Here is a 14,655-nt window from a genome sequence, read left to right as displayed (position 1 = left end):
CTTCCCCTGCTTACCCCCCGTTTGCCTTATTCGCTCAGATCTACGAATATTCACACCGGATCTATTGTCAGCAGCAGGATCAGTGTCAATAGCAGCTGCAGAATCAGCAGCAGTAGCAGTAGCAAGCGCAGCAGTAGGCACAGTGTCAGCAGCATTCGGATCTTCTCCGTTGGCGGCAGCAGCAACACTAGGTTCTAAAATCAGGTAAACACCAGATTGCAACATGAATATTCAACTCTTTTTTCAATCAATTTATAATCCATTTACAATTTATTTATAACACAGCATAATCAATTTATAATCATCTTATAGTCTATTTATAAGGCAACATATTCTGTTTGCAATCCAAATCAATTCACAATAATTTACAACACAGCATAATAAATTTTCATACACCATACCTTATACTAATCACAACCTAATCCACTAAACACCTCAAATACCCTATAATTTCAAATTTAAAACAGTAAAACAACAGTTTGTATGTTCAGATTTGCATGATACCTGACACTATTGGATTGGGACAATGCCTTCTATTATGTCCATATTGGCCGCAGTTGCTACAAGTAACAGATGAACCCGTCCTTCTAAACTTTGTCTGAGAACGGTTCTCATCAGGTTCTCTGATCCTCACCATCCGTGGTCTTCCTGGCTTCACCCTAAAGATGGGAGGTATGATGGTGTCACATTCAACTTTCGGCCACATATTTTCTCCATTGATTGGAGAAACTAAGTTACCATAAGTTGCAACATAGGCTGCTAGGCTATAGAAGTTGCTGTAATAATCTTCTGGATTGTCCCCTTTCTCGAATATAGCATAACAAGCATGCAGGCAGGGCATTCCACATAACCCCCAAAATCTGTAGCTACACGTTCCAGCCAACAAGTCAACCACAAACCTCTCAACAATCATCCGGTTCTTATGAGAAACTTCGTATTTCAGTCCTCCAGCCCATCTTGCTTGCCACCAAAAAGCCTTGCTTGACAGAATTTAGACACATGTACATCCTCATAAATCTTGGCTGGTGTGTAATTGAAGGCCTGTCAACCAAAATCTGAGTAGTAGACCTGGGATTTGTCCTCATAATCTCTGCACAGTAATCTCTGAGCTTGCCATATTGTAGAATAGCCCTGCCATGTATTTCTTTCCTCGCCTTTCTCCTCGTCCAATAAGTCTTTGTGACTGAAATATTAGCCATGTATTTATCCTGAATGGTCTGAATTACTGTTGCAATCTTCATCTCCTCCCCCCTACTAATATTGGTAACAATCTTCTGAGACACCCAACTACTTGATGCAAGCCTACTGCTGTAATCTCGTCCACAAGTGTGTGCTTTCCGTTAAGGGTCTTCAGCCAAAAGCAATCGGAACCACCAACTTTGGATGCAAACGCCATCCACCTACACTTCCCTTTCTTTCCTCTACAGTCCACTCTACATCTAATCTTATCATTCTTGATATACCTAATATTCCTTCCATTCAACAGAGCATCCTCCCTAATAGCATCCTTAAACTGACCAAATGACTTGAACTCCAATCCCATCTTAAACACATATTTCCTACTCATCTCAGCCTCATTGTATTTAGGATATCTTCTCTTCTTAATCATATCATCCGAATCTCTCTCATAGCTATCAATATCTTCAGTTTCATAACCCTTGGAAATCTCTCCAACTTCAACATCATCCCTAACGGCAGCGTCATTCACAGCAGCATCAACACCAGTAATTTGAGCATTGTCATGTTCATTTAAAGGGCCATCAAACCCCCAAATGCATTTTCAACTCCACCATCATTTCCATCTTCAACGCCAAACCCAAAATGATCCTCGTGGTCTCCATCGTCTGCACTGTCATCAAATCTATCCTTCTCACTAGACGCTTCTGATTCACATTCAACCTCTACTTCTACGAAATCACTCTCATTGTACTCAGCTTCAATTGGCACATAGTCCTTATCATTCGAACATATCTCAACAGCGTTACCTTCCCTATAGCCATCAACAACATACACCGAACAATACTTAACAATTTGCGACACTAATAATCTACCAATTCTCATGGCATCTCCATCACTCATCAACTCTCTGAGACCCGAGCTCAATTGACAGACTGGTTCACAGTACCAAATCCTGGCATACCCTTTGTACCTTAACTTTTGCAACTCACTAGCTATTTTTTGCAAACTCCATTCATCGAGCTCATAATGCATATCTTCCAACACCTTTCCTCCCAAATATTCTAGCCCATTCCCTAAATCATGAAACTTGCCACCATGGTGTATGTCTATGGTAAAATCCGAGTCCGATAGGTATTAAAAACAGAAGCATAATCCATTTAAAGCAACATCATCACAGCCACAACAATAAGCATTCAAGAATAAACAAAATTCATCATCCAATGCCATAGTAGCTCCATTCAATCACATAATTTAAAAAAAAGGTTCAGACTTTCATAATTTGAAACCATCAGCATACGTCACACTTTCACAAATCTCCCATTGAAAGCAAAATCCATTTAATAAAAATAGAAGCAGAATCCATTTAAAGCACCACCATCACAGCAACAACAGTCAAACAATGCCATATTTTTTTTTGAAAAAAAAAAAAACATAAATATCAACTTTAAATACTGAAAAAAGGAGGTTTTTTTCTTTGTCACTTACTTGCAGAAACTTTGACTGCAGGGAGATGGAGCAGAGGTGTGGTCGGAGGCTCGGCAAGGTACGGCACGGTGACTCCAGGCGAGGGCCTTCACCGCGAGAGAACGAAGACGCCTTGGCCGGACAAACCGTGGAGAAGACCTCTGACAACAACAACGCACAAGGGCCCAGCGCAGAGTGAAGGCGACGGAGGCAGGAGACGGAGGAGATGAGAGAAACTTAGGGTTTCTTTTTTTCTTAGGAATGAAATGCAAGGAGTTATTTGGGTATTAGAAAAAAATTTAGATTAGTTCACCAAGTCTCTATAGCTAATTGCCAAGAATATTCTTTTTTAATCAAGAATATTCTGTTATCTCAAACATTACACTAATGACAGGGACTTAATTAAAAAAAGGTATAGGGACCCAATTGAAAAGAAAAAAAGTATAGAGACCTAATTGAAAATTCGGTGAAATTATAGGAACCTGCAGAGTAATTAAACCTAATTTTAATTATGAAATTTATATATGATTAAAATAAATTGTTAAAATTATTGTAGTTTGCATGTATAATTGTATTGAAAGTACTCACAGATTCACATCTGTTAAGTGAATTGGGTGGCAATGGATAAGATAGAGTTTAGAGCCAACTCTAACCCTATCTGTATATTGAGATTATCCCAACTCTAATTTTATCTGTTCTTAATTTGTGGGTATCCGACCCTACCTAATTACAAAAAAGATGTAACATTATTATATAACTTAATGATAATTTAAAATAGAAATGACTTTTATGTAAAAGAAAATATTAAATTATCAATTAATAATATTCTTTCAATGACTAAAGATTTTTTACATTTAGTGAGAGATCTTTAGTTCAACATCCACTTAAAGCATATATTATATAAATATATAACATATAAATATATAGGGTGTAGGTTGGTTGAATAGAGTTGAAATTCAACCAGCATCCTACCCGATTCACATGAAAATTCTACTCTCACTCTATTCTGGACTATCCACTGCAGATTAGATTGACAATCTTACCTGATCGAATGAAGTTAGATTGGATACCTATGAATAGAGCGCATGTTGCCACCTCTAAAATGAAGGTATATTGTGGCCATTGATCACCTAAACCAAAACCATGTGAATAAATAATTGGGAGGATATTTGACTTTAATATTATTAAATAATGGATTGAAGAGCTAACTTATAGGAGTATTATAAAATATTTTATTGTATTAGATTATTAAAAAAAATTTAATTATCTTTAACATTTAATTTATATTAATTTTATCCAATGATATTTGAATTCAAGACATAAATAAAACCAGAAAGATTGTAAGATTAGAAACAGTGAAACACACACACGAAAAAGAACGGCCAAAAAGCAAAATTTCTTTTAATATAATGTCTGCTGAGTTTTATACATTGAGTGAAATGTAGTGTAGCACAAATTTACTTTCAGAAAAACTGTTTAACACTCACAGAAAATTGTTGCTTTTTTAAATTTAAATTGTTAAATTGTTGAATCCAACAGTTTAACACTCTAACCTTAGCGGGGTTTTTTTTATATTGATTTGTTTTGGTGTTCAAATTTTAAAATTGATTGGTTTATCTTTTTTGGAAAATATTTTTCTTACGCTATCTCCCGGCTCTCCCGACAAAAAAAAAGATTAATTTATTGCAAATCAAAATTTTATTTAAAAATTTATCGTTAGCCAACATATATAAATTGTTGAGATTTTTTTTGTTTCTGGACGTGAAAACTGTTGAGGTATAAATATGAGTAGAGCGAAAGCATCTAACACACTTAAAAAAATAAGAGTCTATGATGTGAATGTATATAATATCCACATGTATGAATTTTACATGGAATATATGACATTAAGACACGTGTGTAAGGATTTAAGTGTGACAAGATACTATTGTATCATCTCTACTGACAACCACAGAGAAATTGCAGAGGTTGTCATTGAATTATGTGTGATTAGGATGCTAATGAAATAGTCTGCCATTTTATTATCATGGTTACCTTTTTTTTGAGCTTTTGGGCTTATAAAGTGATTTTGTTTGTAATGGGATTAACAGGCTTGGTAAATTATTTTGTTTTTGTTTTTCATATAAGTTTTATAGTAGTTTACCAAAATCATCTATAGGTAACCCAAATTATCCATAAGAAATGCTTTGAAAGAAAAAAAATTGTGATAAAAATTTAGTACGTGGTGAAAGAAAAAAAAAGTTAATGCTAAAAAAATTTCAGAAGACCAAAATCAAAGAAACATAATGTCTCTCACCTCGTATACGGGAAAAAAGAACTCTCTGTCATTTCTTATAAAAAATTATTTGATTTATTTTAATTACTACCAAGACAAATATTTATTTTTTTTACGGAAAAGCTCTGCATACAAGCCATTAGGGCTTGTATGCTTTACAAGTTTATTAAATAATAAACTTAAAATACTCGCTCCTCCAGCTACGTTGATTACACGCGCTATATAATATGCCGCGTATATCTAACTTCCAAATTTAAAATATTTGTTTCCTTCTTCGTTTTCGTTATTTTGAGATTTGGTTGTTCTTCTTCTCGCGCGTTTTCCTCATTCTTCTCCATCGATCTTTTCCTCTTCTTTTCTCACTGGTATGTTCTTCGTTTACGTTCTCTTTTTCCCTCTCTGCAACTCGAGCTTCGTTTTCTCTCTTGATTTGTTGTTTTCTGAAATCAAAGTTCGAACTCGTTTTGAAGATAATGGATCCTTCAAGCTCAGATTCTGCGCTGAATCCAGGCGATGTGGATTATGAATTTGAATCTAACGAAGTTCCTGAGGTTTGATTTACAGTAATTTGTATAGCATTGTGTAGTTTAAAAATTGCTGAACATTGTTTAATTACCTGGAATTTATAGCAGACGCTCGGGTGTAGATCAATTTCTTCTTTGGGTGTATTTTAGCTATAAGTGTGGGTGTATATACACTTTACTGGTTTTTTGTTATTTTTAATTGAGTTGTTGTTGTTCAGGTGTATTATATCAGACATGATTGGGTGTGTTTTTAGTTTTTGACATGGTGTATTCTGCAGTCTGTGTATTGACAGTTTATGGCTTTAAAGGTCATTCTGTAGTTGAGTTGTTTCGGTTCGGGTGTATCATATTAGACATGATTGGGTGTATTTGTATCATATCTATGGGTGTATTCACAGTTCTGACACGGTTTATTGTGCAGCCTCTCTCTATTGTTGATGACGAGCTTGTTCCGAAGGTCGGAATGACCTTTACGACCCTTGAAGATGCCGGAAAATTTTACAGGAACTACGCCAAGGCTGCAGGTTTCTCTACAAGAGTTCGGTGCACAAATAGGAAGGGAAACGAGATTAAGAATCAACTGATTACATGTAGCAGAGAGGGAAAATGGAAATCTAAAATATCTCCAACCGAGAAGACCAATCCGACAGCCGGTTTAAACTGTCCTGCAAGAATTTATATACACACATTGAAGGATGTCGGTGCTTGGATCATTTCAAAGGTTGTGCTGGATCATTCACACCCCTGCTGTCCAAGCAAAGCAGAGATGCTCAAACAGCACAGGGAACTAAGCATGTCCATTCGTCGTACGATAGAGAATAACGACGAGGCTGGTATCAGACCAAGCAAAACCTACCAATCATTTGTTGCGGCTACCGGGGGTCACCGCGAGTTAAATTTCATCGAAAAGGACGTGAGGAATTACATTACCAGGGAAGTGCGGAATGTTTCCGAACAAGAAGATGCAAAGGAATTCGGGAAATATTTGTTAAGGATGAAAGAGAAGAATCCGAATTTCTTTTTTGAGCTCGAACTCGAGGAGGATCAATCGATTAAGCTGGCCTTTTGGGCCGACGCAAGAAGCAGAGCCGCCTTTGAGTATTTCGGAGACGTCATTTCATTCGACACCACCTACAATACAAACAGGTAACAAACTGTCCCTGTTTATGATGCTAAATTAATTTATTTTTACGAATCCGCAGCAGAGGTGTATATTGGCCGTGTCATTTGGTGTATTCTAAGCATTTGTTGGGGTGTACCTGATGATTTTGCATTCTGGACCATGGTAATTCGTTTCAGGTATAATTTGGTCTGTGGTTCTTTTGTCGGGGTGAATCACCACGGTCAGTCAACACTTCTCGGATGCTCTTTGATGAAGAACGAAGAAATTGAATCATTCAAATGGTTATTTCAATGCTGGCTTCGTTGCATGGGAGGAAACGCTCCGAAAGGGTTTCTCACCGATCAGTGCGCATCAATGAAAAGGGCTTTAGAGGCCTGTATGCCAACAACAGTTCACCACTGGTGTATTTGGCACATCATAAAGAAGATTTCAAGCAAATTAAACGGGTACAAGGGACACGCCGATATCGAACAACAAATGAGCCATGTTGTTTGGAACTCTCACAGCAAAGACTCATTCGATAGGAATTGGAACGATTTTCTGGTGAATTTTGGTCTTGCGGACAACAAGTGGCTCTCAGGTAATGTGTTTTTAAATTCTGCAGCAGAGGTGTAAATTGTACGATTTCTCGGGTGTATTTTACTGTGTGTGTTTGGGTGTATTATGCAGATCTGTACGAAGACCGTCACATATGGGTTCCTATCTATCTGGACCACCACTTCTGGGCAGGGATGAGAAGCACACAAAGGAGCGAGAGCATGCATTCATTTTTTAACAAGTACATCACCCGGAACAGCTCGCTCATTCAGTTCGTCAAACAGTACGATAATTGTCTCGGAAGCAGGGAGAAAGCAGAGAGAGAATCAGATGCTGCAGATTTTCATACGGTCATACCGTGTGCAACCAAATCCTCCATCGAAGCTCAGTTTCAAGATGCGTACACCCACGCAAAGTTTAGGGAAGTCCAAGCCCAATTCAGAGGAAAGGCGAATTGCATCACCAGATTAAAGAATTTCGCTCTAGGCTATTCAGTATACGAAGTCGGAGAACAAGTTTCCAGCTCAATATTGGACAAGTTCGCGGTTACCTACGACTCAGTTGCAGCCGAGGTAAAATGCCAATGCTTATTATTCGAGTCGAGAGGGATACTGTGCCGTCACGCACTAAGCGTATTAAGCTTCGAACAAGTAAGCCAAGTGTCTGCTAGATACATACTGGAACGATGGAGCAAGAAGGTAAAGAGGCGACACACACACATCAAGAGCAGCCACGACGAGCCACTAATGGAGCCAAGAAGCAAGAGGTTCGACCAACTGGTTTTTCGTTCGCAAAATATTTGCGAATTTGCCTCCGAATCAGAGGAGCTGACTGCAATTCTGCACCGTGCGTACGATAACGTCATGGCCGAGATGGAAGCATTAAAAGCCAAAAGGAAGGGGACATCTTCTTTATCCCACGAAGACGCCAACTTGGAATCCGTTAACGAGCTTCAAAGCCCGCCAAGGATTCGAACAAGAGGACGTCCAAAAAACAGGCTAGGTTCAAAGCTGGAGAAACAGATTGCAAATGCGACAAAGAAGAAGAAGACGAAAGTTTTAAGCGAGGTAAATGTAATGTTCTTTAGATTTGTGGCGATTGAGTTTATTTTTCTAGTTAATAGTTTAGCTAATGCGTGAGTGTTGTTATATTCAGATAAACCTGTTTGATGCTGCATCAGCGGCGCATTCAAGTTGCAGCCAATATCAGGGACAAGTTATAAATTATCAGTTCAGAGTACCAGCAGCAGCGGATAACTCTTTGGGTGTATAGTTATAAAGAGTATGGGTGTAAAATCACTGTTACCTTTGGGTGTATTTTTGTTAATTGACAATTTACATATAGACACATATATAGATACATATAGAACAAAAGCTGTAAAAATTCACAGGTTATGGGCGTATATTTCAGTTGATGTTTTTTTTTCATATTTTAGTAGATGTAATTCATTCATTTTGAATACAGCACAGACAATTGGGTGTATATTTTATTCAACCTCGGGTGTATTATTAGACTTGCGTTGGGTGTAACAGTTTACAATATGCGTATGCTTTGATTTTTTGCTTTATGTTTTACCACCTGTAATACAGTTTTTGAATACATCACAGACAGTTTATCAGCACAGATAGTTTAACTATGGGAAAAAATATACATGGAATAGAAGTTGTTGATAAATGGCAAACATTTACATCATTTGTTTAATTTACAAACTACCCAGTTTCTATATCAGCAGAATTAATCTGACAAAACGGACTCAATAATACAGAGGATGGCTTCGACAGTCTTATAGCACTACTCTCTCTAATTGCCTGATCTCTCTGTGTATTCAACTCACTGAATAGTATCCGGGAAGCATACTCCACTCTATAGTGGTCCACCTCCTCCTACAATTAAAAAGTATGTTATGTTTAAACAGAAATATTAATTCAGTAAAGTAATACAGAGTTATATAGTTCTAAAGACAGTTACCTGTGTCCAATTATCCCATTCATACTTCCCCTTTTTAATGTTTTCCGGCTCTATTAACTCAAGCCACTTCATTACGTAGATAGCGCAATCATAGCTGAAAACGAAGAAAATAAATTACAAATCTCATTTAGGAAAGTTTAATGTTCAGAGTCACAAATTTATACCTTGTTTTTTGGCCTGGAATTTTAACATATGGCGCTTTAATTTCCTTCTCCTTCTCGCCTTTCTCGAGAGGTTTCCCGCCGGCATATGTTATCAATCTTGAAAATACATATCCCTTAAATACCAAAACAAATCAGTAATGCACCCGTATGAATGGACAAGACACACCCAACTTAATATGGAATATACACCCAATTGAATATGGAATATACACCCAACTCAACTTTCAAAATAGACGTATCTATTAAAGTAAAAAAGACAGAGGGAACTTACAGTGAATTTATTAATGTCCTTTCTCTCAGTGCTTGGAGCTTTTTTGTGTAGCGGGTCAAGTATTTGACATTTCCGCGTTCTTGTATTTATCAGCCATAACCACCAATGTCCCGAGTGGCAAACAGGAGCAAAAATCTGAAGGATTGCCACATTTCAACAGTCTGTTATTTTATTTGGCATATAAGTAAATAAGCGTACTAACAAATTTACGAAACAAAAACTTACATATGGATGCGAACTTAATTTTTTTCTATCTATGAATGGAATGAAATTGGGGTAGGCTTCCACCCTAAATTCTCTGTTCGTTTTCGGAGATATGAATTCCCCCCTTGGGTGATCCGAAAGTGCCATGCTCTGCAAGAATTGCAATACAAGAAATGAAAACATGAAAATACACAACTTACACCCAATCTAACCTAGAAAAATACACCCAAATCAATCCATAAAATACACCCAAAGTGCCTGAAACCTCTTGTCCTTTTTCTGGTTTAGGATGAGGCAGATGGCAGATACAATCTAGAAATTAATTTTAAATTAATAAACATTGCAGTTGACTTTGGTGTAAAATCATTAATGTTAGTCTAAAATTACCTGAGATTCTATATCACTGTTTGCCTGGAGGGATGCAAGGTGTGTTCTCATCAAAATGTATTCTCCTTGGCCAGTCAGAGTGCATATCTCCTCAAACTCGTTAGTATTGCCCTTTGCATCTTCCTTCAGTCTCGTCCCCCAGATGTAGCACTTTTCTTTCATATCATCCGGAATTTGATTTATTCCCCCCGGGGTTTCAAACTTAGCAGAACTTTCTCCCCCAGTCTCCCTCTGAATTTTTGGACTTTCGTCTTTTCCCTTTGACGCACTGCTTGCTATCTTTTGGACCAAACTGTCCAATTGTTCTAGCATAGTTGCAGTTCCTGGAGATTTTTTCCTTTCTGTCTCCTGCGTTGATGCCCCCTCCTGGCTTGAATCTGTCAATCCGAGGCTGAATGATGGCATCCCCGGATCTGTTTTAGGAACATAACTTGCTGTCCGTGCCATCATCAACAGGGCAGCAGCGTCCTCGGCGTCTGGATGACTGCATCATTATGTATAAGAATAAGAGTAAGAATAAGTATATAAGGATGACAAGCAAAGATTGATTCTAGTCTAATTAACTTACATTTTTGTTGGAGCTGGGGGAAGCTTGGGTGTTGTTTCTTGATGTTGTTTGGGGGTTTCAGGAGTGCTGCACAGTTACAAAAAATCGATCAGGAAGAGTATACACCCAAACTGTTAGCAAATATACACCCAAACCCTAAACAAATATACACCCAATACTATTTTCTTACGTTTCTCTAGCCCCTTCAATCTGTAGCATAGGGGTTGGTTCGGAATCTGCGTCAGTGGTTGTTTGCTGGGATGGCGGCACAAAAAACTGGATCGGGACTCTAAACAAGAATAAAAATGAAAGGTTAACAACGTATTTGAAAATAATAAGGTTATAAGGTTGAAATATTCTTGGATAACTCACATTGCAAGCGCTTCCGACGGCGTTTGTTCCCTAACAACCATCATATTCGAATCATCCGGAGTCAACCTAAAATACACCCAAAGAAGGTCAACAAATACACCCAAACAATTCAAAAAGAAGACGGGCTTTGTTTTTTGAGAACTTACATAGTTGCAGTTTTTGCTTTTTTTTGCTACCTTTTTTTTCTTGAATAAAATAATAAAGGGCTTTTTTTTCTAAAAAAAATATATACAGAATTAGAAGTAGAAGTTATTAGAAGAAGAAAAGTAACGGTTATTTGAAAGAGAAATTACATGCTCTGAGACGGCTGGTTTACACTACTCTGTTGTGTGCGTCTTTGAGAGGAAGTATCATCACTTCCCAAGTTGACAGCCGGTAGTCTAAACAGATTTTATGTTATTCAAAAGAAATATACATCCAACTTAGTGAACAAGATACACCCAACTTGATGCACAAAATACACCCATATTGTTTCACAGAATACATCCAAATCACGATAACAAGAATTTATTAAATAATAAAGCTTCTTACGTTTCAGAGGACACATAGCGGCCTTCTGTCGATCGCAGGTCAGCCTGGTTGTCCCTGCGAAACAAGATACAATTATTAGCAAACAAAAGACACCAAAATCTCAAATACACAGCACAGCAAGACATACCCCTCTGCAGCAGATTTATGAACGTTTTCCCCTAGCAATTCATCGAGTTCGTCACTCGATATTTCATATGTCTCACTACATTCATAAAATAAGACGTTAATAAAAATAATTACGATGATAGACCGTAGGATAGCTTACGAGGTACTGTACCAGTGAAAGTATTGATCTTCTTCAGGAGGTGAATCCTCCACAACTACTTTTTTCTTTTTTTGTGGTGTTCTGGGTGGAAAAAAAAAACAGTACCAATCAGAAATAAAAAATTAATTTTATCACAGAATATTAATGAAAGAAGTGCTTACTCTTTTGGTGTTGTTTTTGTTTTTTTCTTTTTCTTCTCCTTCTTCCCAGGTGATGATTCTTCGCTCCTATAAGTCAATAACAGACGTTTCAGTTAATACACGAAATCTTTATAACGAAGCCAAAAGAAAGGAGTAATAATTTCAGGACATTACTCGTCACTTGGTTCAGATTCAGATTCTGAATCAGAATCTGAGTCCTCTTGCCTCTGCTTTCTTTTTCTTGAGTCCATTCTGCAGGCAAACAATCATCATTTAGAACATACTAAAAATACACCCAATTGAATTCACGAGACACACCCAACTGAGTATACAATATACACCCAACGCAGCAAACGAAACACACCCTGCTTAATAAACTACATACACCCAACGTGGACAAACAAAATACACCCAAACCCAAAAAGAAATTACACCCAAGTATGGTACTTACTTTTTCCCCTTTTTGACGGGGTGTTTAATTCCCGAATCCTCCGAGTCTTCTTGAGCCTCAGACTCAGAGGTAGAAGTGTCATTGTCGGTAGTTTCTGTCTCCGAAGACGATGTTGAGCTCGCCTTCCTTTTTTTGTTTTTTTTATTTCTTGTTCTTTTTGTTTTTTTTCTTTTTTTCTCATTTTTTCTTTTGTCTCTGCCAAATTCAGAATCCCCTGAAATATGAGATATTTTAGTTAGCACCATTCGGGTAAATAAAGTACACCAACTTATTATGATTACTCACCAAAATTTCCTCTCTCTCTTCATTCATTCTTTTCACCAACTGCTCCTTAGTCCAGTTGGCAATCCATGGCTTTGGTGGTCTTTCAACCCTGTTCTTCTCTTTGTTTTTTGAAAGGTGAAAGTAGATTATCATCAGGGCGAAGAGGCAGCCATTGATTGCCTTCTTCTTCTTCTCTTGATAGTCTGTTATGCCCCTGATCATGAAGGTCAAAACATGCCCCCCCCCCCCAGTTTCTCTCCTCTATGCCGTCCATCTTAAAAATCGGGACCAGGTGCACGGGCGATATTTTGTTTATCGTCGTTGGCAAAAGGAACGCCATCTGTATGTAGAGGATGAATATCCTCTTGAACATCAGGCGTTCCTCTTCGTTGCCAACGTCGATTTCCATCATTTCATCGGTAAGACTTTTGAGGGTCTTACCCTGGAATCTTCTATAAATTATTTTGTCATCATCAGAAAGTTTCTTATAGTCAACTTTCTCAGAAAATAGATCTCCTACAAAAAGGAAGACAACAAAGCATTCAAGTCGGTTCAAATACACCCAAGCATCAGGTTAATATACACCCAAGCAAAAACTTAATATACATCTATAATTTTGAGCTAATTACCTGTTGCATTGATGCCAAGCGCATCACCTATTTTTTTTGGGGTTATATGGAAAGAACCATATCCTGTCTTCAGTTTGTTCTCCCCAAGTTTGAAGTTTTTTGCCAGCTCCCATAAGAGTTGGTGATCCACCCTCAGTGGTGGGATGTGCATCAACCCACCAAATCCAAGATCCCTCACAATTGCCTTCTTCTCCTCAGTCATGTTTCTGAACTTATCATTCAGGAGATGTGTGGCACATTTCAGGTCTTTGGTTTGGTTTCTTGCTGCCATTTTCTCTGAAACTAAAAATACACCCAAAGATATCAGTAATATACACCCATATATATATGACTCAGTGGTGGACGAAATTGTGATCCATGTTCTAACTATTTTGAGATGAAAGCTTCTTATGGCACTGGTTGAATTCACAACTCCGTTCAACTAACCAGCAAGTGTACTGGGTCGTCCAAGTAATAAACCTTACGTGAGTAAGGGTCGATCCCACAGAGATTGTTGGTATGAAGCAAGCTATGGTCACCTTGTAAATCTCAGTTAGGCAGATTAAAATTGGTTTATAGATTTTCGAATATTAATAATAAGAAAATAGATGATATATAATAAAAGGGATAGAACACTTATGCAGATTCATTGGTGGGAATTTCAGATAAGCATATGGAGGTACTGTATGGCTCAAGGACGCCTGCCCTCCTACTGCTTCAACTCAATCCTTCTTACTCCTTTCCATGGCAAGCTGTGTATAGGGGTTCACCATCAGCGGTGGCTACTTTCAATCCTCTCGGGAAAATGGTCCTCTGCGGCTGTCACTCGCATGGCTAATCGTCTGGAGGCATCACCCATGGTTGATGGCTACATCCCATCCTCGCAGTGAAAACTACGCTCACGCACTCTGTCACAGCACGGCTAATCACTGGTTGGTTCCCGCTCCTACTGGAATAGAATCCCTTGATTCTTTTGCGTTTGTCACTAACGCCCAGCACTTGCGAGTTTGAAGCACGTCACAGTCATTCATTACCGGAATCCTACTCGGAATACCACAGACAAGGTTAGACTTTCCGGATTCCCAGGATCCTACTCGGAATACCACAGACAAGGTGAGACTTTCCGGATCCTCATAAATGCCGCCATCTATCTAGCTTATACCACGAAGATTCTGTTGGGGAATCTAAGAGATACGCATTCAAGCTCTGTTGCATGTAGAACGGAAGTGGTTGTCAATCACGTGCGTTCATAAGTGAGAATGATAATGATCGTCACTTTCATCATTACACTCATCATGTTCTTGGGTGCGAATGAATATCTTGGAATAAGAATAAGAGAGATTTGAATAAAAGAAAATAGAATTGCATTAATACTTGAGGT

General features: G+C 38.0%; 1 long non-coding RNA gene across 1 annotated transcript; it reads right to left on the bottom strand.

Moving 5' to 3' along the window:
* Positions 1 to 10,532: 10,532 nt before the first annotated feature.
* On the bottom strand, positions 10,533 to 10,911 carry LOC130948348 (uncharacterized). The gene is made up of 3 exons (XR_009073018.1): positions 10,834 to 10,911; positions 10,665 to 10,730; positions 10,533 to 10,580 (listed from the first exon to the last, which is right to left on the bottom strand). It is a non-coding gene; the product is annotated as an uncharacterized LOC130948348 (long non-coding RNA).
* Positions 10,912 to 14,655: the final 3,744 nt, after the last annotated feature.

This window comes from Arachis stenosperma, chromosome 9, assembly GCF_014773155.1.
Source record: "Arachis stenosperma cultivar V10309 chromosome 9, arast.V10309.gnm1.PFL2, whole genome shotgun sequence".
Lineage (NCBI taxonomy): Eukaryota > Viridiplantae > Streptophyta > Magnoliopsida > Fabales > Fabaceae > Arachis > Arachis stenosperma.
This window is presented reverse-complemented; position numbering and strand designations above follow the sequence as displayed.